The sequence below is a fragment of the Mus musculus genome, chromosome Y (assembly GCF_000001635.26).
Source record: "Mus musculus strain C57BL/6J chromosome Y, GRCm38.p6 C57BL/6J".
Lineage (NCBI taxonomy): Eukaryota > Metazoa > Chordata > Mammalia > Rodentia > Muridae > Mus > Mus musculus.
The window spans coordinates 4,333,482-4,357,640 of NC_000087.7; the positions used below are offsets into that span (position 1 = coordinate 4,333,482).

A 24,159-nucleotide genomic window follows, 5' to 3' on the forward strand; every position below is an offset into this window, starting at 1 on the left:
GGATGAGATCCTCGAGTATCAGATGCATACCATGTGGGAGAGGGTACATAAGCTCCCATGCACTGCCCTTATCAGTAAATTAAATGCTCAAACTTTTCTATAGAGAAAACTGCTATACTAATTTAAAATTAAGAAATCACAAAGTGTACATCCCTTTAGGCACAGGAGTGGTATGCACTCATTTAAATATTCCAGTGTGTGTAATAAAAGCCAAAATAATCAAAGTCACTTTACTGCTCTCTTTTACTTCCACAGAGATGGATAACTAGTATGGACAGTGAGATCTGTAAGTGGACTTCAAATGCTTACAAGTTTCTTAGGTTTGTGTTGGCATTCAGGTCTTCTTGTGTTCCTCAAGCTTCCTTGAAAATAGAAAATGTCAAGGGAAAAACTTGAGGTGACAACTACCATGGTAACACTGAAGGAAGACACAGTCTTATCATCTTGTTGATAAATTTACCTGAATCTTTGTTTTGGTATTCTATGGCGGTCAACATTATAGCCACTGAAACTATGCCATGAATATTAATCCTTTTGACTTCAAGGGCCCTAATAGCATTTTACATCTCTTCTGAGAAAAGTGAAGAATTAAATCATAGTCCATGGTATCTGAAACCAGAGGATAATGTCTAAGAAAACATTTCTATGGACACAGATGTCAAACAAAAATATAGGTATGGATACAAATGTCAAACAAATACTCATTTCTTTTATTCCTAATACAAAAAAAATTGTGTGGGTAACACTGATAATGAAAGACAGTGGGAAGCAATGTTGGATTCTATTGTATCTTTTTTTTATGATATGAAACATAACTCTCCCAAATTTTCTAGATTTTAAACCTTCTTTACATTCTGTCCCTGCAATATGCTAATTTTCCTTAGCCTGGCAATTCTGTCTGAGTTTTCTGACTAAGAACATTCTGGTGTCTGAGAAGGTTTGATCGTCTGTTAAACGTTTTCTCACACAGGTTACATGTATAGGGATGGGCAGCAATGTGGGTCACCTGGTGCTTAATGAGGTGACATTTCTGAAGGAATGGTCTCCCACATTCAATACAGTAAACAGGCTTCTCTCCTGTATAAAATCATTGATGTTCAACTTAATTTGTATTATGATTAAAGGTTTTCTGGCACCAGGAACACTGATGTAGTTTTATTTCTTAGTGAGTCAGATAATGTATTTTAAAATCTGAACTGTGTTTTTCTGTGTATGAGGGTGCATGTGTGTGTGTGTGTGAGAGAGAGAGAGAGAGAGACAGAGAGAGAGACAGAGACAGAGACAGAGAGAGAGAGAGAGAGAGAGAGAGAGAGAGAGAGAGAGAGAGAGAGAGAGAGAGAGAGAGAGAGAGAGAGAGAGAGAGAGAGAGAGAGAGAGAGAGAGATGTATTCAGGGTCCAAGGAGACCAGAAGACCTGGAGATACAAGTAGGTGTTTTGTCTTTTTTTTTTTTTTGTTCATTTGTCTTTTTTTGTTTTGTTTTGTTTTGTTTTGTTTTCTAGACAAAGTTTGTTTGTTTACCCCTGGCTTTCCCAAAACTGACTCTGTAGACCAGGGTGGCCTCAAACTCAGAAATTCGCCTGCCTCTGCCCCCACCCCCCAAATGCTGAGATTGAAAGCCTGTTCCCACACTGCCTGGCATTAGACAGTTTTTTTTTTTAAACTACATTTGGTGCTATAAACAGAATGGGAAGTTTAACATGTACTGTTCACCATTGAGCCATCTCTTTCTTCACAATGCAAAGAATAACAAGAATGAATAAAGTAGAAAAAATATAGTATAATAGATATGAGGGCTTATCTATAATATTTTAAGAGTTAAATAATAACAACAAAAAGTCAAATAGCTCAGTCTGGACAAATGTATACAAATTGCCACGTAACTTTCAACAAAACACACAAGCAATTCAATGAAGGAAGGCTATAAATGTCAATAAATGATGTGGAGCCAATTAGACAATGTCATGAGTGTTCTTTGTTTTGAACTTTACTGCATCAAGAATTAACTAAAATCCAACTGACTGGGCAAGACGGTAAATGATTTTTTTCTTAATAATTTGAAATGGCAAGATCCATTTTGAATCTGAATCTTTCAAGTGGGAAAAGTCACCATAAACCTGGCACACACTTATATAAATGTTCTGCAAACTTTTTGAAAGACGGGGAAGAAGAAAGTTTGTTTTCTTTGCCTGTTTGCCCTCATTGGGAAGTCCATTCCTTCACTGTCAATACAGGCCATTTTTCAGTATTCCAGAATACACTGGAGACTACCTGAGACAATCCACCTCATTGACTGAACAACTATTGGGTTCTTAGAATATCAGTTGGTAGACAGCTATTGTTGGATCACACCCTGTAATTCACTTTAAAATATACTTAAAGTACATTTAAAGTATGTTATATAACAAAATATTGTAAATGATAAAATATGTTATGTATAAAATAAATTATATATAATATATACACCATAGTTTTAAAAAATTATGCATATATATAATTTGTGCTGTATGTTTTGTTTCACCGGAGAGCAGTGACACATAATAGGTAAAAGAGTCAGCCTCACACTCAATCTAAACTTCATACTGTATGTAAAATAATTCACAAGGGCATGGACTTAATGTAAGAACAAAATAAAAGATTTAGGAAAATTGGAGTATATCTATGATTAAGAGAGTTAAGAGTTCTAGATTTCATGGAAGAAATATTCATTCTAAGAGGAATAATTGATCCTCACTAAAGTTAAGAACTTTTACGCTGAGCTGGATGGTGGTGGTGCATGTTTTAAACCCAGAACTTGGGAGGCAAAGGCAGATGAGTTTGTGGTAAACCTGCTGTACAGATTGATCTTGAGGACAGCCAGGTTTATGCAGAGAAATTGTATCTTGAAAAACAAAGAAAACAAACAACCCAAAAACAAAAAATAACATAGAAAATATTTTTTTTCTGTAGCATTTTTTGATTCAACAGTGAAGAAGCAATCTAAATCAATTATAACCCAAAAGGTAATATCTCCCAGGGTGTATTTTTTTACGATTACAGTCCAGGTTACACAATGTATACACAAAGGAAAGGAGTTATAGTTAACCAGTTAACCTCGACAGGTGGTTAGCTTGTAGATGGCCAGCATTACAACACTGTAGAGTGTCTTCTTTGATGGGTTAGCATAGCCCATTCTTTCTCAGATAAATGCATTTGTATATCATCAAATATTAACAATTCCTGAAGAAGAGAAAGGACTTGAATTTAATCCTGAGGCAGAAGCAGTTGTCATACCTGTCTGTGAATCATGGCAGGCTGCATGCTGAGGAAATTATCAGTAACGAATTTAGGTGGAGAAACTGGGATGACCAGAGGTAGGCAAGTGGACCAGATAATTGGTTGTAAAATATCCAGTTTCTACTCTGATCCTGCCAAGTCTAGTCGCCTGGAGATCAGTAAGGTTGAATGTACCAAAGAACACTAGTGGTCTTAGCAGCAGGAAAAATCTAAAATGAGACTGCCTGAATTCAAAAGGGAAATGTTAAAACAAAATAAAACAATAACAAAAAGCAATCTGACTTTCTCCAGCCCCTCTATGGTCCAGTAGCCTCCATGGCTATTTAACACCAACAAACCACTAGTAAACACTAGTGTTGGGCAGATTGGTGTGTTGCTATAAAGATGCCTTGATCATTTGCTTTCTTGGGTGTTTTCCTTCATGAAGATATTTCTCACTATTCCTTCTCTGTAAAATATATAAAACTGAACTTAAAAGCATTGTATGAAGTGATACATGAGTCCCACCCTCTCTATATAGGATCTAGTTACCATGAGTCAGCCAAAATAAACTCTGCCTGACATTCTTAGGTTAGATTCTGAAAGAGGTGGTTTCTGTTGTCACTCAGGTGTTACTTAGTTCCCCATTCACTAGCAGCACCTAGAACATGGCACTAGGGTACAAAGGCCAGTGGAAGTCCTCTCTCAACTCATGGATGTATTTTTATAAAAAAATATTAATCCCAGCATCTATTCCACCTCTAGAGAACATGAATGCTAGCCTAGGCTCCTATACCTAACAAAACTCTCAATCACTATAGACGGAGAAAACAATATATTCCACGACAAAGCCAATTTTACACATAATCTTTCCTTAAATCCAGCCCTACAAAGAATAATAGGTGGAAAACACCAACACAAGGAGTGAAACTACACCATAGAAGAAACAAGAAAGTAATCTTACAACAAATCTACAAAAACATGCTTCCACCTCTAAGAATAAAACTAATAGAAAGTAACAATCACTTTACCTTAATATCTATTAATATGAAAATTAATATTACCATCATAACCTAATTGAAAGAAATTCAAAAATATGAGGAATTAGAAATTGTCCGTTTTTCATTATGTTGTCCCTAATTTGGTAAATAGAATTAATAGTTCCAATATTGTACAATCCATATAGTCTTTCTGCTTGTTTGTACATAACACTGTAATGCTGTGTGCCACATAATGATCTTGAAAACATGCTTCCCCTATCTCAGCCTCTGTATTAGTAGGATTGTTTATTTGATGTTTTTACACTATACTATGGTTTTCAGAACAGCTTAAATATTTCAAAACTCTTTATAAACCAAAATAAATGTAGACAATTAATTTCGGAGGTGGCTTATAAGAGAACAGCAAAGAGTGAGACTAAAGGCTTTGCTTGATATTTATTATTATTGTATAAATTCTGAAGAGGACTTTATAAGTTACTAGTATTCTGAGATGAGTGCTTTTGAAAAAACATCACATCCAATGAAACTGAATTCTATCATCAACTAACTTCTGTGACACTCTCCAAGAAGAACAATTCTTCATTGAAACAGTTGATCAATGACTTCATGGATAGACCATCTTAATAAACACCCATTCCTTAAGTGAATGTACCCTGTTACCTGTGGCCCGAGAATGACAACAATCACTCAAATCAAATAGCTTTGAACATAGCAGGAAATTAGTATCCAAAAATCATGCCTACAGTTCATTCCTTGCTGCAGCAGATATGTCAACTCTTCCCTTAGCTACTATGGAGGTAAAATACTTTGGTGATGTGAGGGACATTCAAATACAGCCTTATTACAATGAAATCCAGTGTCCATAAACTGTTCTAATTTTTTTTTCTTTTTCTTTTTTTTTGTATCACAGTAAGCCAAGATTTTTTTAAAATTTTATATTTATTAGATACTTTCTTCATTTACATTCCAAAAGTCCCCTCCTGCCTCCCCCTCCCTCCTCCTTGATCCCCAACATACCTACTCCCTCCTCCAGGCCCTAGCAGTACCCTGAGCTGAGGCATATAACCTTCACAAAATCATAGGCCTCTCCCCCCACAGATGGCCTACCAGGCCATCCCCTGCTACACATTCAACTAGAGACATGAGCTCTGGAGGTACTGCTTAGTTAATATTGTTGTTCTTATTTAGGGTTTCAAACCACCTCAGTTCCTAGGGTACTTTCTCTAGCTCCTCCATTGGGGGTCCTGTGTTCCATCCAATAGATGATTGTGAACATCCACTTCTGTATTTGCCAGTCACTGGACTAGCCTCACACAAGACAACTTCAGGGTCCTATTAGCATAATCTGTTAAGATTTTTACGATCTACTAAAAACAAAACAAACAAATAAACAACAATCAAACAAAAAGACTATGTTCACCAAAAAACTAATAGTGATATATTATTTTAATATATCATACAGTTAATATATTTGGAGTTATTTAAAATTTGTGAGAAAAATGTATTTTCAGTATTGCTGCAGACAAACATATAAATGAGACTATTCAATTGATTGTTGTTTTGTATCAAACAACTATTTTAATATTCATTTTTATTGTTACAATATTTTATAAATATTAAGAACATGATAAAAAATGAAAGGTTTGATAGGTTTTGAGTGGGCATCAGCTGAAGGAGTTGGGGTACAAAATAAAAAGAATGTGATGTAAGTCTGTTTACTCAAAATATGTTTTTAGATGTTAACAAATTCAGATAAATTAAAATAATGTATATTTTCTTATCATAATGCAATAAAAATTAAATCAAAACATATTTCTAGAACTGGTGGGATTGCTCAGCAGTAATGAGCATGGGCTATTATTTTACAGTTCTTGAACTCAATTCCCAGCAACAATATGGTGGCTTACTACCAATTATAAAGTGATCTGATGTCCCTTCTCTCATGAAGGTGCACCCATAAACAGAGCACTCATACATTTTAAAAATGATAGACTTAAACACATTAAAATGTTTCTATTATTATTATTATTATTATTATTATTATTATTATTATTGTTGTTGTTGTTGTTGTTGTTGTTGTTGTTGTTAAAGTGCCTAACTACTTCCTTTCATTTCTTTTCACCAAACCAGCCTTGAAAATCTAATGCACAATTAGGAAAACACTGGAAGTAAATGGGCTAAATGCTCTTGGATACATGAAATACACACTAGACTAGTTGAAAAAATGGAAAAACTAGCTGTTAAGAGCAACTGTTGGTTGGGCAGTGGTGGCTCATGCCTTCACTCACAGCACTTGGGAGGCAGAGGACAAGGATTTTTGAGTTCAAACCAGCCTGGTGTAAGTTCCAGGACAGACAGTGCTACACTGAGAAACCCTGTCTTGAAATTTAATAATAATAATAATAATAATAATAATAATAATAATAATAATAATAATAACAAAAACAAAAAAGAAAAGAAAAGCACCTATTCTATGCAGAGGACCAGGCACAAAGCACCCACATTGTGGCTCATAACATATGCACAATCACAGTTTCAGAGAATCAGTGCTCTCTTGAGGCCTCTGTAGGCAACAGAGGCATAAGTGAGATAGAGGGGCTGCTCAGTCTAGCACATAAGTGAGAGAGGGGACTTGGGCAGCCTAGCACATAAGTGAGAGAGAGGCCCTGCCCAGCCTAGCACATAAGTGAGAAAGAGGGCAAGCAAGGACTAACATCTAAGTGAGAGAGAGGACCTGGGCAGTCTAGCACATAAGAGAGAGAGAGGACATGTGCAGCCTAGCACTTGAGAGAGAGAGAGAGAGAGAGAGAGCCTGCCCAGCCTAACGCCTAAGTGAGAGAGAGGGCCTGCACTGCCTAGCACACTCTTCTAATCAAGCTGAGGACAAGGAAAGTAGAGACAGGAGAGTACCAGGGGTTGTAGGAAATCTGCATGCTCCCTTCTGAACTCTTAGGGCAGCATAGACTCTTCTGGTGTGTGTGTTTACATGCAGAAGTCCACATTATTAAATGTTTATGCACATAAATAAAAAACCAAAAATGCTTACAAGAGCCTCTACAGCTGAAATTAAGTAGAGCCATTTGCTGTATTTCATATGTTACATATTTGTTCTAGATTTTCAAGTTTGCAAGCACTTATCAACCAACAAACTGGAAATCATTTGTCTTAAAGCCAGTAGCTTATTCCCACCTTCTAAAATCTCCCTTCAAAGCTATGGTACTTGGTATTCCATGAACGTATGCGCAGGGTGTATTCAGCCAATCAGCACAGTCCTTTGGTGAGACCTGTTTGCTCCAGCTGGCATCACAAAGGATCCTCTGAGGCTTCTGTCCAGGACTGGCTCCTGACAATGGCTTTTTTTTTTTTTTGCCAATGAGGAGCTAAGCACAGAAGGGTGCGGTTGTGAAGGTGTTCTCCTCTTAGATGACCTGTAAATGATAATCTGCCCTGATCAGGGTTGTTGGACAGTTAATCGAGGTGTGACAGGGTGGGGAATCTCAGGCCCAGGAGGCCACTATGTGAGGAAAAGCCTCCTGATCGCAATTTTCTGTGGAATCTGAGGGTGAATGGAAGGTGGAGGACCGTATTCATGGAAGAGGATTGAACAGGTCAGGGCCATAGAGAATTGGGAACCCTTGGAAGATAAAAGCTTGGGGCCTGGGGATAGGATCAGAGAACCAGCTGCAGGAATGTGGGTCAGGGAACAGGGAGCCATGGGTGAGATGCCTTAGCGCTTGTCCTGTGTGCTGTTCAGGATCCCTTAGAAACACACTGAGGATTCCTCCCTCCTCATTGTCTTCTCTATGGTGTGTTCCTTTGGTATAGACTGTATAAACATTGCAGACAGTAGAATAGCATAGGAAGATGAATGAAAAGAAGAAGAGGAGATATTGTAAGAGATTCATAAGTCATTGGGGATGGATTCTGACCACAGATCCTTCTGTCTCAATCTCCCATGTATTGGGATTAAAGACTTGCACCACCAAGTTCAGCTTTTTCTCTCAGTTTAGGTTCTGTAGGTTGGGATCTATCTTTGTAGTTTCAGCTGGCCTGGCTTGGCCTGGCCTTGAACTTACAATCTTCAGGTGTTTGAAATCCTAGGCTTCCCCAAATCCCTAATTTCTCCAATATAAGGTCTTTCTGTGTGGGTGGTGGTGGTGGTGCATGTTTTCTTGTAGACTTAGTGGTGGATCTTTTTGATATGAATACACAGTTACCATATACTTTATCTTTCTGGATGGCACTGTAAGTTTACGTTAGACTGAGATAAACTGGTAAGCAGAATAGCTGATGTTTTGTTTAAAAAGATTCTGTGGGAGATACTACCTAAATTCATATGCCTCAAAGGTTAAAGGATGTTGCTCATCGTTTTTTGGGAGGAGGGGAGGACTCACATGTTAAAGGTTGGCCAGTTTTTGTCTCTTTTCAAACTGAGAAATGGCAGATTGATAACTTAGGTTCTAAAGGAGGTTTTTAAAGAAGTGAGTTAAAGAAGTTTTTAAAACAAGTTGTGAGGGAGAGGGACATGATAAATGGGATACATGGAGGAAATGGTACGGGTAAGTGTATATATATATTCATCACCATATTAATATGTATACAGGACTCTCTGATAAAGGCAATGGATTAAAATATACATGTTAAGCAACAAAAGAAATGATCTTTCATTGAGCTAAAATAATTATTTGATTTTTTGTTATTTTTAATTATTTAAATGATACTTTTTAATCAGGTAACTAAGTTCTTTTTTCCTTTTTATTTTTATTGTTTTTTTAACTAAGAAGACTACTGAGTTCTTAAGAGAAAAATGGCACTTAAGAAATTGATGGTGATATCAAAGGAAGGTTACTTATTACTCTTGGACTTTGATGATGAGGACGATGACATAAAAGTTTCAGAGGAGGCTCTTGCGGAAGGTATAGCATTTCCAGTATTAATTGTGTCCTGCAGTTCATTAGAATTTACCTATTCACCTGAAATGAAAGAAGTCTTGTTAAGTTTACATATACTTCATTTCTAATTTTACCTATATCTATCTATTCCTATATAAAAGGTTTAGCAGCACATATACCTACTCTTGGGACTATATCACCATATGTTGAGAAAGAATAACTTTCTTTATTTCGCCTCAAGAAAAGACCTGAACATTGTTCGTATAATATGTTTGCCAAACATGAATTTATTTCATACAACCTGCAAATAAATTATTTTCTTTCTTTTTCTATTGTATATTTTCCTTATTTACATTTCAAATATTATCCCCGTTTCTAGTTTCCACTCCAAAAATCTCCTGTCCTCTCCCCTCTCCCCCATCTCCCCAACACACCATCTACCAATTCCTAACCCAGGTATTCCCCCATACTGGGGCATAGGATCTTTACAGGAACAAGTGTCTCTCCTCCCATTGATGCCTGACTAGTCCATCCTCTGCTACATATGAAGCTGGAGTCATATGTTCCATTATTTGTTTTCATTGATTGGTGGTTTAGTCTCAGGGAATTGTGGGGTACTTGTTAGTTCATGTTGTTTTTTCTTCTAGGGGCCTGAAAACTCCTTAAGCTCCTTGGGTACTTTCTCTAGCTCCATAATTGGGGACCCTGTGCTAAGTCCAAAGGATGTCTGTGAACATCCACTTTTTATTTGTCAGGCATTAGCAGATCCTCTCAGGAGACAACTATATCAGTCTCCTGCACCCAAGCTCTTGTTGGCATCTTCAATAGTGTCTGGATTTGGTGGTTGTTTATGGGATGGATCCCCAAGTGAGGCAGTCTCTGTATTCTTTTATTCTCAGCTCCAATATTTGTCTCTGTAACTCCTTCCATGATTATTTTGTTCCCCATTCTAAGAAGGAACGACATATCCACACTTTGGTCTTTCTTCTTCAGTTTCATGGGTTTTGCACATTTTACCTTGGTTATTCTGAGCTTCAGGGATAATATCCACTCATCAATGAGAGAATATTATGTGTGTTTTTTGTGATTGGGTTATCTCACTTAGGAAGATATCATCCAGATCCATCCATTTGTATAAAAATTTCATGAATTCATTGTTTTTAATAGCTGTGTAGTAATTCATTAAGTAAATGTACCATATTTTCTATATACATTCCTCAAAAGAGAGTCATCTTTGTTCATTTCAGCTTCTTGTTATTATACATAAGGCTGCTATGGACATAGTCAAGCATGTTTCCTTATTACAAGTTTAAACTTCTGAGTATAATCTTATCAATTTTATGAGGTCCCATTTGTCCATTTTAAATCTTATAGCACAAGACATTGCTGGTATTTTTTTTTCAAGAATATTCCCCCTTTGCCCATGTATTCCAGGCTATTCCCCCCTTTCTCCTCTATAAGTTTCAGTGTCTCTGGTTTTATGTGCAATTCCTTGATCGCCATAGACTTGAGCATTGTCCAGGGGATGAGAATAGATCAATTTACATTCTACTACATGCTAACTGCCAATTGAGCTAGCACCATTTGTTGAAAATGCTGTCTCCTTTCCACTAGATGGTTTTAGCTACTTTGTCAAAGATCAAGTGACTATAGGTGTGTGGGTTTATTTCTCTGACTTCAGTTCTATTTCATTTATCTATCTGTCTACCACTATACCTGTACCATGTAGTTTTTATCACAATTGCTTTGTAGTGCAGCTTGAGGTCAGGCATGGTGATTCCACAAGAGGTTCTTTTATTGTTGGGAATAGTTTTTCCTATACTAGGTTTTTTTTTTTTTTTTATTCCAGGTGAATTTGTAAATTGCCCTTTCTAACTCAGTAAAGAATTGAGTTGGAATTTTGATGGGGATTGCATTGAATCTTTAAACTACTTTTGGCAGAACAGCCATTTTTACTATATTAATCCTTCCAATCCATGAGGATGGGAGATCTTTCCATGTTCTGAGATCTTGTTTAATTTCTTTCTTCAGAGACTTAAAGTTTTTATCATATATATCTTTCACTTTCTAAGTTAGAGTCACACCAAGTTATTTTATATTATTTGTGAGTATTGTGAAGGGTGATTTTTCCCTAATTTCTTTCTCATCCTCTTTTTCCTTTGTGTAGAGCAAGGCCACTGATATGTTTGAGTTAATTTTATATTCACCTACTGCACTGAAGTCATATATAAGGTTTATGATTTCTCTGGTACATTTTTGGGTCACTGATACATGCTATCATATATTCTGGAAATAGTGATATTTGGACTTCTTCCTTTCCAATTTGCATTCATTTGTTTTCCTTTTGTTGTCTAATTGCTCTGGTTAGGACTTCAACTACTATATTGAATAGATACAAAGAAAGTGGGCAGCCTTGTCTAGTCCCTGACTTTAATGGGATTGTTTCATTTAGTTTCATGTTTCCTATTGGTTTGCTGTCTATTGTTTTTTTTTTTTATGTTTAGGTATGGGCCTTGAATTCCTGACCTTTACTGGACTTTTATTATGAATGGGTGTTGTATTTTGTCAAATGCTTTCTCAGCATCTAATGAGGTAGTCATGTTGTTTTCGTCTTTGAGTTTGTTTCTATAGTGGATTAAGTTAACAGATTCCATATATTAAACCATCCCTGCATCACAGGGATGAAGCCTACTTGACCATGATGGATGATCGTTTTGATGTATTCTTTTATTTGGTTTGCAGTGATTTTATTGAGTATTTTTGCTTCGATATTCATAAGGGAAATTGTCTGAAATTTCCTTTCTTCATTGAGTTTTTGTGTGGTTTGAATATAGTTGTAATCTGGCTTCATAGAACAAATTCAATAGTGTTCCTTCTCTTTTGATTTTGCATAATAGTTTGAAGAGTTTTGGTATTAGGTCTCCATGTGTAAGACCCCGAAGATGAACCTCCTTTCAAGTTCACTAAAGTCCCGGGATGAGCGGGCCAGCACCCCAATGACTTGAGAGAAATCCACACCTGATGCCAACTGCAAGAGATTTTATTATCAGCTAGCTAAGGACAAACTCCTTCCACGGTGCAGGGCAGGGGCCTATGACTCTGAGATGTGACAAAAGAGGGCTTTTAGTAGCTAGCTGAGGAATTGGGATGAGTTGGGAGGAGAGTTTGGAGGAGTTGGGAAGAGTTGGGAGGAGTGTTCTTCTCTGCCTGGATGTCCTTGCCAAAACTCCAATTTTCGAATCTCTAGCTGTAAGGCTCAGAAACCAAAAGGCTTTTTGGTGGCTGTAGAGAACTTAGATCTTTCTTCTGGCTGTATTTTTAGAGATCAGGGAAAACAAGCTTGGAGAATGTCCAGGGGCTTTACCTTCCAGGGAGAAAAGCTCTGAGTTGGGGGTCTCACATTTCCCACTCCTTCTAGTACATAGTTCTAATCTTATAAGTTAGAAAATTAAGCCTCTGGCCCAGCTGCCAAACAAAGCCAACATGAGGTCACAGCTTTAGGATTTATAAGATTGAGAACCTCAGAAGCCCCTTGAATGAGACAAAAGAGCCTCTTGCCAGTGAGAGGAGGGAGGGAGGGAGGTTCCTGTGCAGTGCCCACTGTGTGTGAGCAGTGCCAGGCCAGTGGGCCATGGCAGGCTGGATGCAAGAACCGGGCACATGCTGGAGGTGTGGCAGCAGGGCTTGTGAGAATCACCAGGGAGAGTCCTTTTGATCTGAGTTCAAGTTTTCCAGAATGGTGGCACCGGACCAAGACAGGATCTCCTGTTTTAAATTTATGTGGCACCAAGATGGTTCCTGGTTCGTATGTTTTTTGTTTTTATGTTTTTGTTTTTGTTTTGTATTGTGTTTCAGCATTTCCAAGGCATCTTTTAAGACCAGTTGTAGGACCTTCATGTGAGCTAGTGGGGGTTCTGAAAAAGAAACATCAGGGTCAAACATTCCACCTACTTCTGTTAAAGGGGGGGGGCGTCCCCAGTTGAGGAGTTCGAATGGTGTAAGTTTAAATCTCCCTGTGGTGTTCCATACTCAGAACAAGATGAAGGGAATAAGAGCTGCAGAATCTTTTATGCAGGTCTCTAATAATAATAGTCAAGGTTTCTTTTAATGCTCTATTCATCCACTCTACCTGTCCTGAAATCTGGCATCTATAAGAACAATGTATCTTCCAATGGATCCCCCATTGTCTTGCTAACCCTTGGCTTATCTGGGCAACGAAGGAGGGGCCATTGTCTGATGAAAGTACCTTAGGGATACCAAATCTTGGGAATTTTTCCTCTAATATCTTCTTTGCCATGGCATGGGTGTTCTTGTTCTTAGTGGGGAAGGCTTCGACCAAGCCTGAAAAGGTGTTTACAAAAATCAAATAGATATTTATTACTGTACTTTGCTGGTTTAACTTCAGTAAAATTTACTTTTCAGTATGCTCATGGCCAGTCAACTCTTATCCACCTACTGGGGGGTGTTCTTGTGGTGCCCAGCAATGGTGAGGGCACATGCTTGGCATTCATTAACAATCTCCTGGGCAACATCTGGCAATCTTGACAATTTGAGCTCTTAACATTTTCTTTGACCTTCTCAATTTCCAGTGCATGAGGTGGTGTAGATTGGTGGTGTAGATTACCTTTCTCTTGTGGGCAGGACAGAGCAACCATCTTGGGTCTTAGCGACTCCCTGGGTAGTATACACACATATATCAGGTATTTTGCCTGTTAATTCCTGATCTTCTGGAGTATAGTCAAAGCCTGCATCTTTGAGTTTATAATGGTCTTCACGCTCTTTATTTTTTTTCTCTTAGAGCAGCCAGGCCAGGCATCAGATTTCTCTTCACTATGGCCTCATGGACTTTGTGGTGACTATGGCAATGTATTATGTCAAGTGTTTTTGCAAAGTGTATGGCTTCTAACAGTCTCAAGGTTTCTTTTTTATTTTTAATATCTTTCCCAGTAGATGTGAGTAGCACTCTTTTTTCTAAAGATAGTACCATGCATGTGAGCGGTGGCAAAGGCATACCTGCTGTCTGTTTAGATATTGATGTTCTTTTCTTTGGGCAGCTGCAAGGCTTGGACAGTCATTCCTTCAGAAAAGCTGCTAGCATGGATGGTTTCTTTCCCATTGACCACTGCTGGCACCACTTTTCTTTTACCTTCTATCAAAAAGCTGATACCATCTGTGTACCAATTGGGGCAGCCTGGCCATGGCTGGTCAGTGACTTCTTTTTTAGTTTTGGTTTCTTCTGCCAGGATGTCTATACACCTTCACTGGTAGGGAGTTGTTAGCTCCAGGCAGCAAGGTGGAAGGATTCAGGATAGCAGGGGTGCAAACTACATTCTCTCTACACTATCTCAGTCAGTAAGAGGCTCTGATAATGGGTCCTGTGAGCATTAGTCATCCAGCAATCTGGCAGCTGTCTAACAATGCTTTCTAAGGCATGGGCCAGAGGGGGGATACTACTATACTTCCTTGACCTAGAGTCAGTTTGTCAGCATCTTTGAGAAGTACTGGCACAGCAGTGATAGCTTTTAAGCAAGACGGCCATTCACTGGCCACTGGGTCTATTTTTTTTTCAAGTAGGCCACAAGTCTTTTCTATGTCCCCAGAGCTTAGGTCAGGACCTATCTCACTATTTCTGCTCTTTTATCTAAATAGAGAGTGAATGACTAGGTCACATCTGTCAGGACTAGGGCTGAGGCACTAAGCACGATTTTTTAATCTTTTTAAAGGCCTCCCCATATATGGGGTCCATGAGAAAGTCCCAGTTTCTTTAGTAAGGGGGGATTATTAGGGAGTGCCAGGTGGCAAAGCCTTGCTTTTTAACTGGTAGCAACAAAGTATTCAAAGAACTAGACCAAACAGGCCTAGTTCTAAGAGCCTTTGAAGGTGAGGTCTGATGCCCTCTCGGGCCTCTTTGCTCATGGTGTATTGTTGTACCCCGAAAGGAATCACACCAGTTTTCAATGTCACAATGATGGGGGGCACCATTTTTGCCTCAATTATACCCACAGTCTCTGCCCAGGCTGTTGGATATCTCTCTAACTAGGTCCATTCTAATACTTTTCTGATGGGGCTTGAGGCTCATGTAATTATATTCTTCTTCTAATTTTAAAGTTAAATTTATAGAGACAGAGGCTTGCCAAGGGATTGAAGTTCCTTCCAAAGAGCAGCTTATTTGGGATTTTAAATTTGCTAGTATGTCTCTCCACAACAATGGGGTGGGGCTTGAGGAATGATGAGGGAGGAATGAGTTACTTGTCTTATTCATAGATTAACTTTCTTATCAGTGGTCCAAGAGTATGCTTTCTGACCAGTAGCCCAAATACTAAGGATTTCTGGTTCCTCAATTTCTCCAGTGGCTCTGTCAGGACTGAAAACTCTGCTCTGATATCATGAAGGGAAGCCATGGGGGTCTCTTCCACAGTTAGGGTTACCCTAGTCTCACGTAGGGTGTCTGTTCCCCATATCCGCTAATCATCATCCTCTGGGATAAGGACTTAGGTGGCCTGGTATCTGTCTCTTTCTTGGGGCAGTCTCTTGCCCAGTGTCCCTTTTCTTTACAGTACCCACATTGGTCCTTATCTAGAGGTGGTGTGAAAGTCCTATGGAGTTCTGAGGTCTTTTTGGCCCTGTGTTGCCCAGTTACCTTGTCTGCCTATTCCCTCCATCTTTTCTATGAACTTCCTTATCAACTTCAAATGTATCCAAAATCCTAATTAAATTTCTATCCTGCCTTCCATCTGGTCTACTTTCTCTTGCCTCAGCCACTCTCTCTTCTCTTTCTCCTTTTTCTTTTTTACTCTCTTTCTTGTGGTACACTTTCTCTGCCTCCTTAACCAGATCTTGAAAAGATAATGTTTGCAGACTCTCTAGATGCTGAAACCTTCACCTAATGTCAGAAGCAGACTGCCCGAATGAAAGGCATGTCCACTACTGCCTGCTGGCTCTCTGACATAGAGTCAAAGGGAGCGAAATGCTTGTATGATTCTATGAGGCACTCTAAAATCACTGCTGGGGGCTCCTTTTCCTCTTTAGGATCCCTCTTACCTTGAGCAAATTGCTTGGGCACCTGTTAGCTCCTCCCTTTCCTGCTACCCTACCCCTGTGTAAACATGTCAACTGCTTTCTACCTTCAGGCCTGTTAGGGTCACAGTCAGGACCTGTCAGAGGGAAGCCTGCATCTATTTCATTTGGAAGTTGTGTCAGCCATCCATTGGCTCCCAGCACATCTTTCTTGCCTCAAGCAGAATTATTTCCTTCTCCTCTGTGGTAAAATTAAACTGCAATAGCTATTAACAGTCATCCCAAGTGGGCTGGTGACAGAACATGAGAGATTCCATTAGATTAGTAAGGCTAGAGGGATTTTCAGAGAAGGGGGCATGTTTTGCCTTCCAATTATAGAGATCAGAGGAGGATAAAGGCCAGTGCTGAAGGAGCTGCAGTTCCATGGTCTGCTGGAGTAGGGCCATAAGTACTTAAAGCCAACGCGATTGTTAGGTCTGGTCCCTCTAGGCTCTGAGCTCATTTGTCTTGGGTTCCAGCAGCTGGTCCCTCCCCCATGTTTCCAGCAGTACCCTGTTGAGATATCTGGGAGGGGACCGGTTGGGGATATTAGGGTGGGGTATAACGCCATTCTTGAGGTTATTACATCTCTGGAAATATCTCAAGAGGAGCCGTGGGTTGCATTCCTCCCGTCCCCCTGCCATTTACATCTTCGTATTTTTTTTCACTGAGTGGCAGAAAGCTAGGACTAGGGAGCCCAGCTTGTTCTTCTTAACTCAAGGTTTCAACCAGGTGCTCTCTGATTGCCAACTAACATCAACAGCTGGCCATTTCGTAGAGCAGAAAGTTCTCCAAAATCTCTTCTGACATCTACAAAGAGATTGTGAGTCCTAGTCATAATTTCAGTTTGATGCTCGAGAGTCAATCCAAGGAGAGTGCTAATAGTCTGTCCCATCTGCAGAGTCACAAACAGGGAGACAAACAATATATACAGTAACGGAAACACACGGCCGAGTTAGCACACTCTCGCTTGGCACCCAGTAACAGAAATAGTAAACCACTCTCACTTGGTAACCAGTAACATTAACAGATGGCCAAGTGAGCACACTCTTATTTGGCACCCTGATGGGAGATCTCCAGGCATCCCTGGAGCTCCCTCAGACCTCCTGGGATGTCCCCCAGTATAGCATGTGGTTACTCCTGACATGCCTGTCAGTAACCCTCCCCTCCATACAGAATAGGAAGATTGCAAACCATGAATTCTGAATTCAAACACAGCCGGCAGGCAAAAACATACACAAAGACAGGATCCTACCTGCAAGTGGGGTCTCTGAGAAATGGGGTAGGCCACAAATCCAGGCAGATGAGCGCCCATCTGTAAGAACCCCGAAGTTTGGCCTCCACTCAAGTCCCTGGATGAACTGGCCAGGACACCAATGACTCCAGAGAAAACCACACTTGATGCAAACTGCAAGAGGATTTATTATCAGCGAACTGAGGACATTTTTAAAACTGTGCAGGGTAGGGGATTTCGACCCTGAATGGTGACAGTGGGGGGCTTTTAACAGCTAGCTGAGGAAATGAGATGAGTTGGGAGGAGAGCTGGGAGAAGTTGGGAAGAGTTGGGAGGGTTTAGGAGAGTTGGGAGTAGATTTGGGAAGATATGGGAAGAGTTGAGAGGAGTGTTATTTTCTACCTGGATGTCCTTGGTAAAATTACAATTACCATATCTCTGGCTGTAAGGATAAGAAATGAAAAGTCTGTTTGCTCACTTTAGAGAACAAAGAACTTCTTTCTGGCTGTATTTTTAGAGATCAGGGAAAACAAGCTTGGGGAATGTCCATGGCCTTTACCTTCTAGTGAGAAACACTCTAAGTCAGGGTCTATCACATGAAGATCTTATTGAACTCTGATGGTTCATCAGATACTGGGCTTTTTTTGGTTGGGAGATTATTAATGATTGCTTCTATTTCTTTAGGAGTTATGGAAATAATTACAGAATTTCTCTGATCCTGATTTAAATTTGGTACCTGATATCTGTCTAGATGTGTCCATTTTTTTTCCTTATTTTCCATTTTTGTTGAGTATAGGCTTGTTTAGTAGGATCTGATGATTTTTTGACTTTCCTAAGTTTCTGTTGTTATGTCTCCCTTTTCAATTCTGGTTTTGTTAATTTGGATATTGTCCCTGTGCCCTGTAGTTAGTCTGTCTAATGGTTTATCATTCTTGTTGATTTTCTCAAAGAACCAGCTCCTCGTTTGTTTGATTTTGTTGTGTAATTCCTTTGTTTGCACTTGGTTAATTTCAACCCTGAGATTGATTTTTTCCTGCCTTCAACACCTCTTGAGTGAATTTGCTCCCTTTTGTTCTAGAGCTTTTAAGTGTGCTGTCAACCTACTCCAGTATTCTCTTTCTAATTTCGATTCGGAGGCATTCAGAGGTATGAGTTTCCCTCTTAGAACTGCTTCCATTGTGTCCCATAACTTTTGGTTTGTTGTAGCTTCATTTTCATTAAACTCTAAAAAGTCTTAAATTTATCTCTATTTCTTCCTTGTCTGAGTTATCACTAACTATATTGTTGTTCACCTTCTATGTTTATGTGTGTTTTTAATTACTTATATTTCTATTTCAGATCAGCTTTAGTCCTTAGTGATCACATAGGATGCATAGGATTATTTCGATATTTTTATATCTGTTGAGACAAGTTTTGTGACTGATTATATAGTCAATTTTGGAGAACGCATCATGAGGGGCTGAGAAGAAGGGATATCCTTTTGTATTTGGGTAAAATATTTATAGATATCAACTAATATATTTGTTTCATAACTGCCGTTAGTTTAACTGTGTCTCTTTTTAATTTTTGTTTCCAGGGACTTGCCATTGATGAGGGAGGGGTGTTCAGCTATTATTGTCTAGGGTGCAATGTGTGCTTTTGAGCTTTATAAAGTTTCTTTTATGAATGTGGATGACATTGCATTTGGCGTATAAATGTTCAGAATTGGGAATTCATCCTGGTAAATTTTAACATTGATGAATATGAAGTGTCCCTCTTCTTTTTTTGATAATTTTGGGTTGAAAGTCACACTTGATATTAGAATGGCTACTCCAACTTGTTTCTTTGGAACATTTGCTTGGATAATTTTTTTCCAGCCTTTTACTCTGGTAATATCTGTATTTGTTCCTGAGATTTGTTTCTGGTATGCTTGGTCTTGCTTACACATCCTGTATGTTATTCTATGTCTTTTTATTGGTGAATTGTGTCCGCTGATATTATGAGATATTAAGGAAAAGTGGTTGTTCCTTCCTGTTATTTTTGTTGTTAGAGTTGGAATGTGATTCATGTAGCTTTCTTCATTTAGGTTTGATTCAAGATCAATTTCTTGTTTTTTTTAGAGTGTAATTACCCTCCTTATATTGGAGTTTTCCCATTATTACCCCCTTGATGGGCTGGATTTGTTCGAGCATATTGTATAGATATTGTTTTTTTTCAAAGAATACCTTGTTTTCTCAATCTATGGTAAAAATTTTTGCTGCTTCTAGTAGCCTTGTCTGGCATTTCTGCTCCCTTAGGGTCTGTATGACATCTGCCCTGGATATAATGGCTTCCATAATCTCTGGGGATAAGTTAGGTATAGTTTTGATAGGATTTCCTTTATAAGTCACTTGTCCATTTTCCCTTAGTGCTTTTAATATTCTTCTTTTCCTTTTCTTTTTCTTTTTTTCTTTTCTTTTTTTTTTTTTTTTTTGCATTTGGAGTTTTGATTTCTATATGATGGCAGAAATTTCTCTTGTGGTCCAAACTATTTGGAGTTTTGTAGGCTTCTTGTATATTTATAGTCAACTCTTTCTTTAGGTAAGGGAAGTTTTCTTCTATAATTTTGTTGAATATATTCACTGTCCCTAAATTTGAAAAACTTACTTGTCATTGATACCTATTATCCTTAAGTTTTGTCATCTCCTTGTGTCCTGGATTTTCTCGGTGTAAATATTTCCTCTCTAAAATCTCTTCCAAAAATTCACATGGGCAGTTGTTCCAGAGAAATTCAAATCGATAGTACTTTATTAACTATTACTTGTATAGAATCCTTTCAAATGTTTCTGTTTTCTATTGTCAATACAGTAAAGAGCCCAGGATTTGATAAAAATGAGAATATATCGCCTCAAGCAGAAGCAGATGAATATATGGGGTAACATTTTCAATATTTTTGCCAATTCAATAGATTACTTCATAAGTAGTGTTTGTATCCCCTTCACTGGAGAAGTAGATTAAGGAAGATAGCAATGCAAAATCAGACACTGCTATATGTTGAGTTCAAGCCCAGCTTGAGGTCCTTCAGACCTTGTGATAACAAACACATAGCAACTAGTACAATATGACCACCTGCCTGAGATCTTCCAAGATATATACACAAGAAAAGGAGAAAAATCATAAAAATAAGAGGGGGACCATCTTGGAAGAAGAAGTGTCTCAGCAAGAGTGGGAGAGTAATGAATAAACTGCTGTGGGAGTAAATTTATGAATTGTTAAAAGTAAATGATACAAAAATCACTTTGATACTCCACCATGTATTTTATATGTATATGACATTTGATCCTAACCAAACATTACATATTTATTATAAATAATTAAAAGAAGGTTCTTTTTAAAGTTTTGTGTGGAAAAGAAAAATGCTCTACCAGTCCACTATATTTCTTGCATTAATTTTTTATTTTCCTTTCTTCACAGAGATGAAGTAGACAGTATGTTGGATAAATCTGGAGGTATGTGTTTTTGGAGATATTTGCCTGTTTTTTAAAGAGGTCAGAAGAGGGCATCAGATTTCTAGACTGTATAGCAAAAGGGGATAATTTTAGGGTTCACAGTAATTGTAGTTTCCTTTAAAACACATACGAGATAACTTCTCAGCCAACATTCAGAATGAAAGATTAGCTGAAGTTGTAGCTCAGTGGTAAATCACCATTTAAAAGTGATGAGTTTCATCTTCAGTGGCAAAAATAAACAAACAAAAACAAACAAAGAAACAAAACAAAACAATAACAACAAAAACCCCAAACAAACCAACAAATGCACCAAATTAACAAAAATCCTACCAAACAAACAAAACAAAGTTATAAGCCTTGCAAATGAAATGTTAGGTTGTCCAGTTTGCCAAATTAACTGCAAATTGTAAAGTGAGCAAGAAACCCAGTTTGCTCTTGTAAGGAAACAAGCAAAACCAGCAATAAGCATTTTAGGAGCCTAAACTTAGGCATGATTAGAGAAGAAAAAAAAATACAGTGGCTACCACAAGAGAACAAACCTCTCAGAGGGGCTAGAGAGATGGCTGTTTTGGTAATGTGCTTTCCTTGAAAATATATAAATTAAGGAGGGGGTCTTAAATCGGCTTTAAAAATGCAGGCTGCAACCCAGTGAAAAGTAGGTGGAGACAGCTTGCTGGCTAGCCAGGCTAGTGGCATTGGTGAGCTGCAGAATCAGCGAGAACCTGTCTCAAGTTTTAAGTTTGGGCATTCAGAGGTGGCTCATGCCTTAATCCCAGCAGTTGGTAACCAGGGTGAGTTCCAGGACTACAACCCTGCCTTGAAAAAAAAAATAAGGAAGTTGGAATATGATTGAGAATGCAGCAAATGTCTATTTGTCGCCTTCTTATGCATAATTATACTGAAATGTATATGCATCAGTTTTTTGCCAAAACACTTTATGTGATTTACACAATCCATTAAAATGATTTTTTTTTGTGTATTTTTGTTTTTTCTCTTTGAGGAAATTGTCAATATTAAGAAAGTGTTCTAATTTTGTAATCTTCACTGTATAGTAAAAATAAACATCTTTCAAGAGAAATGATCAGCACACCTTAAAAGACACAAAGGACAGGGATGGAAAGATGGCTTAGAAATTAAGAGCACTTGTTGTTCTTGGACAGAACCAAGTTTTAGTTCCTAGGACCCACATAATGGCTCAAAACCATTTTTAATTCTATATCCATGGGTTTTGGAAGTCTCTTCTAGTTTCTATGTGCACCACACATGCATGTTTATTAATACAAACATGCAAAAACAAATTACTTAAATAAATAAAACAATTGAAATTTACAAACAACAGCCCCTTCATCTGAAACAAAGTAGGAGAGTCTTGTTTGGGGTCCGTTTTATTTTAGCTTTCAGGTTAGTATTGTAAACTTGGAAAATGGAAAACCTCTGGGTAGTAGTGGCAGATAAAATACTACCTCCTTTTTGCTCTTCAATGACAAACGACTGATTGAGCCTTTCTCACCCTTAGTACACATGTGCAAACACTGCCAATCAGCAACAGCCTTGGCTGAGATTGTTTTCCCGCTATCCAAACCCTGTTACCCAGTATGCTTTGTGGTAGTCATGAAGCTGAGTTCTTGTGGAAGCAAGGTTCTTGAGGAAGCATGATAGGGAGAAGTCTCAGTAGAGGTAGTCAATTGTCTGTTGAAAGATGGTTAATCCTGTTTGAGCTGGGGGTCTGTGTGGGGATGAAGGTGGAGGGGTGGAGGTGTTACTTTGGGAGTAAGGAGAGGAGGTGACCCTCACTGGACTCAGGAAGGTACTGCTTCCAGGCTCACAATCAAGTTTTCCCACTTAGGTCTCTGCTGAGAAAAACAGAGAACTTCGCTAAGGGCAGGAGTTTGAACAGAATTATCTCCTAGCAGAAAGCATGAAGGCCAGGGAATTGGAGAACCTGGAAGTCTTCTTGGGGCTTGGGGATGTGAGGAGTGAGTAAATTGGAAGTCAGTTAGTGGAGCCAACAGCCTAAAACCTTCTTTTTGCTACTGCTGCCCGCCAGGAATTCATTAAAAACAAACTGAAAACCAGTCTTCATTTACCTCTACCTGTTGTGAAAATGCCAGACTCCCGAAATTTCTATGTATAGGCTCCGACTGCCTCAAAATACAGAGGCTCCTCTCAGCCTCAGAAGTGCTGGGACTTCAGAAATAATTCAGGCCAGGTTGTCGTTTTTCATATGTTGTTTTGGTTTAGGAAAGTAAGCTCTAACTCTATATCTCAGGATTGTCTGAAACCTCAACTGCAGCTTTGACTGGCCTTGAAACTGAAGTCCCCAGCCTTACAAATGTACCTCGGCCTGAGGAAACATGTGTTCTTTATTTTTTATATTTAAAGTTTGTTTGTTTGTTTGTTTTTTCTTCCTTTTTTCCTTGCTGAAGATTGAAACCAGAGCTTCTTGCTGTAGCAGTAAAATATTTGTTCAGCCACAAAGAACTTTATATTTTAGATCTGCTTTAGATTTGTATTATGATGAATAAAATTGAGGAGCTTGGTTGTGATAAAAGCAACCATGATTTCATTTGGAGATTGAGATGCAGACACATTTACTCTAATTTATCAAAAACCTAGCAAGAATGGGACCAAAATTTAGATCATCCTGTGATTGCATATAAACCCACTTGTAGTCACAGTTAAAACCATCATATTAGGGGTGTGTGTGTGTGTGTGTGTGTGTGTGTGTGTGTGTGTGTATGTGTGTGTGTGTGTTTGTGTGCGTGTGTGTTTATTTACATTTCAAATATTAGTCATTTCCTGGTTTCACCCCAGAAACTCCCTTTACCATTCGACCCTCCTGTGCTTCTATGAGCACGTTCCCCCACCCACCAACTCCCATGTCCCTTCTCTGGTGTTTGCCTAAACTGGGGCACCAACCTTCACATGACCAAGGACCTCTCCTCTCACTGATGTCTGACAAGGCCATCCTCTGCTATATATGTAGCTGGAGCCATGGGTCCCCCTCTTTGTTTGCTGGCTTAGTCCCTGAGTGCTCTGGGGGGGGGTCTGCTTGGTTCATATTACTGTTCTTCCTGTAAGGTTACAAACCCCTTCAGCTCCTTCAGTCCTTCCTCTAACTCCTCCACTGTGGACCCCATAATCACTCTGATTGTTGGCTGTGAGCATGAGCCTCTGTTTTTGCCAACCTCTGGCAGAGCCCCTAAGGACACAGCCATATTAGGCTCCTTTCAGCAATCATTTGTTGGTATCCAC

The 24,159-nt window shown here is 38.7% G+C and overlaps 1 long non-coding RNA gene across 1 annotated transcript in view; it reads left to right on the forward strand.

Moving 5' to 3' along the window:
- The first annotated feature begins 7,645 nt into the window (after nucleotides 1-7,645).
- The window catches only part of Gm21064 (predicted gene, 21064), a 40,598-nt gene continuing 24,084 nt past the window's right edge, over nucleotides 7,646-24,159 (forward strand). Inside the window, exons 1-4 of the long non-coding RNA NR_164186.1 lie at nucleotides 7,646-7,863; nucleotides 9,040-9,171; nucleotides 20,264-20,330; nucleotides 20,870-20,904. This is a non-coding gene — a long non-coding RNA (predicted gene, 21064). The remainder of the gene's footprint in view (nucleotides 7,864-9,039; nucleotides 9,172-20,263; nucleotides 20,331-20,869; nucleotides 20,905-24,159) is intronic.